This window comes from Maylandia zebra, linkage group LG3 (genome assembly GCF_041146795.1).
Source record: "Maylandia zebra isolate NMK-2024a linkage group LG3, Mzebra_GT3a, whole genome shotgun sequence".
NCBI lineage: Eukaryota > Metazoa > Chordata > Actinopteri > Cichliformes > Cichlidae > Maylandia > Maylandia zebra.
The window spans coordinates 46,967,731-46,973,110 of record NC_135169.1 but is presented as its reverse complement, the minus strand read 5'-3'; the positions used below and the strand labels follow the sequence as shown (position 1 = coordinate 46,973,110).

Here is a 5,380-nt window from a genome sequence, read left to right as displayed (position 1 = left end):
CGATGGAGCCAACAGAACCACATCATCTGCAAAAATCAGAGATGAGATTCTGAGGCCACCAAAGCGAAAGCCCTCCGCCACTTGGCTGCGCCTAGAAATCCTGTCCATAAAAATTATGAACAGAACCGGAGACAAAGGGCAGCCCTGGCGGAGCCCATCACCCACTGGGAACGAGTCCGACTTATTGCCGGCAATGCGAACCAAGCTCTTGCAACGGTTGTATAGGGATCGAATGGCCCGTAGCAATGGGCCAGACACCCCATATTCCTGCAACACCTCCCACAGGACACCCCGAGGGACACGGTCGAATGCCTTCTCCAAGTCCACAAAACACATGTAGACTGGTTGGGCAAACTCCCATGCACCCTCAAGTATCCTGGAGAGGATAAAGAGCTGGTCCAGTGTTCCGCGACCAGGACGAAAACCGCATTGTTCCTCCTGTATCCGAGGTTCGACTAGCGGACGAACTCTCCTTTCCAGCACCCTGGCATAGACTTTCCCAGGGAGGCTGAGGAGTGTGATCCCCCTGTAGTTGGAACACACCCTCCGGTCCCCCTTCTTAAAGATGGGGACCACCACCCCGGTCTGCCAGTCCACAGGTACTGCCCCTGATCTCCACGCAACATTGCAGAGGCGTGTCAACCAGGACAGCCCTACAACGTCCAGAGCCTTCAGGAACTCGGGGCGGACCTCATCAACACCAGGGGCTCTGCCACCAAGGAGTTGTTTAACTGCCTCAGTGACCTCGCCCCCGGAAATTGGCGGGTCATTCCCCTCATCCCCAGACTCTGCTTCCTCCTCGGAAGACGTGTCAACATACTATAGCAATAACATTCATAAAAATGTCAGGTACCCACAGAGTAAGAATAAAAATAGGTTTTTAATCTAGACTTAAAAACTAGCACTAATGTAGCTTGTCTAATATGGAGAGGAAGGCTATTCCAAAGCATCGGAGCTGCTACAGAGAATGCTCAGTCTCCTCTAAGTTTCATCTGTGACTTAGGGACAGAAAGCCACAGTTTCTCAGCTGACCAAAGCGTACGCATGGGGACATGGGGCTTCAACAAATCAGACAAATAAACAGGTGCCACACCCTTTAGAGATTTAAAAACCAATAAAAGGACTTTAAAACGAATCCTAAATTCAATTGGAAGCCGATGTAGACAAGCTAAAACCAGAGTGATATGGTCGAATTTCCTTCTGCCTCAAAAATATATCGGTTAAAGATCTGGAGCACATTCTACCAGATATTGTCCATATTTGTGGCGAATACAAAGGCATCACTACCTCAGATAGTACAAAATTTTAAGTCTTATTCTAATCAAAATAAACAGATACAAAAATGACATGAACAAGAGAAGTCTATTGAGAGTTTGAGCTTGTTTTAGAAAAGTGAATATGCTTGGCACAACAGTGCTCTTAGATCATGATTCTGATTGCAAAAGCTCCCAGGCAGGATTGTAGGGGTTAAGAAACTAGGCAAGGACATTATTCTATATTGATCAAGATGATACTTCAGATGAGTCATTAGGATCTTTTTAAAAAAAAATACCTTCGTGAAGGCTAAAATTGGCCTTGAAAATTTCAGCTTGAAAAACACTCATATCATTGAGGCCTAGACTGAAGATTAGTTTTTGCAATTTTTGAAAAGTTACTTTTGGATTTTTTATAGTTTAGTTTAAAATTGTGCATGGACTGCCAAAATAAACACATCTATCCACCCTTTTGAGGACATATGTAGGACAAAAGAACATTAATCATGTTCTTGATAATTGAAGGTTGTGGGTGGAGCTCATGTGGCAGATGGTGGGCCACAACCATCTCCCAGGCATCCACTAGATGGACATTCAGTTCTTTGAACATATCCCTGAGCACCTTGTCCTGCTGTAATGAGTACCAATCACTGTTAGTAGATGCATGAAGGAAGGTCTTCAAACTTTTGGGGTTTCCAGTCCGAATGACAATCAGTGTGTCTGGAGCCCTGGACAGCAGCCGGACCATCGCTCTGCGGATGGTCTGCAGCCGGCGGATAAAGAACTCAATAGGGAAAGTGCCAAAGTGTGCCCAGATACCAAGTACTATGACCGTGTCCCTGCCTCCAGGCACCTCGTCGAGCTCATTGGCAATATAATGCAGCTCAATGGCTGGGACACTGACGGATCGTAGAGGAGGACCGTGGGTGCGGTATGTCACCAAAATGTTGTTTTTGTAGTCCAGGGACATCAAAGGTCCAATTGTTTTCTGGCTATGCATGTTAAATGCCTTTAGATCTAAAAAGGATTACACAGGGAATAAGTTAAGCAGCAATAAATCAGTCGATGCCAGAAAGGTTTAGTAGATCTGCTACCTGGTAGTGCTGCATCAAGGTACTCAAACCACTACCTCATGGTGGAATCTCCATACATATGAACGGTTTTTCCTTTTAGACACTGAGTGATGGCTGAGGAAGAGTTGAACTGATGAATTGGGGTCACACCTAGTCTTCTCCACACACCTTGAAAGTAATAGCCAGAGGGTCCAGACCCCACTCTGCTGCTAGGCACCTCTGACTCACCTGACCAATAAAACAAACAAACAATTGTATATTAGTGTATTTATTATACACACATGGTAAACATCAGATGATACAATGATACAATCACTACAGAGAGAACACATTTTTACACTGCTAAAGTTAAAGATATTTCTCTATTCAGATTTTATATCTGATGTGTGATTAAGACATTATAGGGAGCAGCCCACAGTGGTCCTAAACCTAACTAGATTTTAATGTGGTCTATTATCCATTGAAGAATTTCCAAGCACTTTTACCACTACTGCTGCTAAGTGTGGGTAACTTTCAGGAAGCTTTATCACTATGCTCTGTGATTTTTTTTAATGTCCTGAATGTGTGCAAAATGAAAAGAAGTGGTTATGTCTTGAATTTATTTTAATTTTAATTTTTTAATTTTGTGCAGAGGACCGATGCTAGTAATGAGAGCTAGGATTCCAGCCGCAACTCAGGAGATTAACCCTCTGGTTTTGTGCATAACCTTGTGAGACAACTTAGGGAGAATGTTCAGGGGACAACCAGAACTGTGGTGCCTACCAGTGTGCCAACATGTGCTGGAACAGAGCACATTGAAAAAGTAGAAGATTTTTGTCCACAGAGACACAACTTTAATGACCACAATCCCTATACTTGCCTAATTTTGACTTATGTCAAGTTACTTAAAACTCAAGTTGAACAACCACTGTTTGACTAAGCGAGGGAAATCCGGAAGTCACTTCAAAGACAAATCCAAGAGAACTGAATGAGACTTAAAGGGAGCTATCTATGCCAAACAATATTACTGAAAGCAAGCTGAAGGTAATCTTACAAAATACAAAGGAAGATCAGCCTAATTCAAATCTGGGAAGGGGTTTAATTTTTACTGGCCTATTCCATATCTTGTATTTTCATAATAGACTTCATTATTTTAGGAGATAATAGAATATTAAATGAATAATAAACTGCTTGCAATTAGTGCAACATCCATAGTGTTTTAGTTAATTACTGTAAGTACTTCACTTAGTCCTTTCAGTTTTTTTTGTTTTTTTTTGTTAGAGACACCAATAGTAAAGAATCAGGCTTTACCGTTCTGTTTGGGCAAAACGTTGACACTCGCCACTCCTGAAGGAGGAATAGCGACTTTCAGATTGACACCACTTAGGGAAAGAACACATATTGAAATATTTTAACAAAAATGGCAGAGAAATTTTATGTTTTCTAAACTAGAATTGAATCAAACACAGCAGTCAGCAAAAACACTTGGGTTTGACACATCAGCTGGTGACCCCCCCCCCCCCCCCCCCCCCCCTTCAGGCACATTAACATAAAAAGAACATCACAATACAGTTTAAAAGTAAACTTCTTTCACTGTCACAACAAATCGTGAGTTACTCATTTATGCTTTTCCCAACTCTGCTCACTTCCTCTGGCTGTAGTTTGTTGCATTGCAAATGCATGTTGTCAATAGGGAAGTTGCAGTCTCTCTGGTGCCACATAAATACTCATAACTTCACTATTTAAAATTTCACCTATTAGCCATCAGAAATGCCAATACTGATGATAATATCAGATAGCTAAATAATTGATAGCTGCCTGCTAATACATCAGTAGGGCTGTAATAAAATTGTTTTACTTTGATTCTAATTGATTAATTTTAGTTCTGCCTCTTCATACATAAAACTCCAGAGATTTACCACCTTTGGCATATAGAAAATGCTCACCTCTGAAAGAGCTTCTCCATGGTGCTAATGTTTTGTTTATATCCTTCCTTGAAGTTGCTGATCCTGGTATCACAGCTTAGACTTTTTGGCTTGTAGCAGAACCATGGCTCATTTGTATGGAGGTCAGTGTAGTTGCACACAGGCTGCTGGGTTGGACGTAGACATACATTACAAGTGGTAGTTTCAGTGACTGAGCCTAACTGGAACTGGCTCTTGAAGAAAACCCTGTCAGGATGTTCTGTGTTCAGCCTTCTCAGCTCTGTGACTGCCTCACTGGGGTGAACCAGTATCACCTAGTAGGACAAATAATTAGAATTTTGTAACCTGCTCCGTTTGTTTTATAGACTGCACTTGTCACCAATAGAACAATCAAGTGAAATCAAGATTTATCATAGACTGGCAAATGGTCTGCAGATGAAAAATGAAGCTAATGTGAAGTGCCACAAAGTGAATCTTGTGATGTGACCACTTGATGTTAGCTTCAAAAGCAAACAAGCAATAATAGTTAACGTAGTAAGTGTCACCTGAACCTGGGCGTTTCCTTCCCAAAGTAAAGTGAATATAGCAGAGTAGGAGCCATTAAGATGATCTAACACTTGCCCTGCCACACCAGCACCAAGGGCTATGTTATGCAGCCGGGCAAGTAAGACATCTCCCCCAGACCTCTTCAAGTGTCCCTGGAAATCGTGCATTTGAATCATAACCTCAAGTTTGTCTCCTATGTGCCACTGTCCCCCTCCCCACCTTGGGAGAATGGTGAAGGCACTGTGGGCTGGGTGACTCGTACTGTTCAGGGAAAGAGGTGATGGTAAAGATGGAGTTTCAGGCCAAGCGATGGAATCTAATAGGCGTTGTTCTTCAAGAGCTTCCTTGGTGGATAGTGGTTTTAACTTGCAGAAGTCATAATGCATGTCAGCAGGTGGAGTGACAGTGGCAGGTCTTGGAATGATGAAGGTGGTGTTCACTTTAATCTGAAACTGGAAAAAGGAGAGAGTATGACATTGACAAAAGGACATTCAACCAGGTATACATCATACAGCTATTCATCTTTAGTTCCTAGCACAGTATAATGAAAGATTCTTTTTGAAATAGTGTGTCATGCTTTCATTGTATTACTTGTATTAATGCA

General features: G+C 42.2%; 1 pseudogene across 1 annotated transcript; it reads right to left on the bottom strand.

Moving 5' to 3' along the window:
* Positions 1–638: 638 nt before the first annotated feature.
* Positions 639–5,180, bottom strand: LOC106676849 (NXPE family member 3-like; annotated as a pseudogene). The gene is made up of 5 exons (XR_013097335.1): positions 4,776–5,180; positions 4,252–4,544; positions 3,617–3,687; positions 2,348–2,554; positions 639–2,270 (listed from the first exon to the last, which is right to left on the bottom strand). The product of XR_013097335.1 is annotated as an NXPE family member 3-like (transcript).
* Between the last annotated feature and the right edge of the window lie 200 nt (positions 5,181–5,380).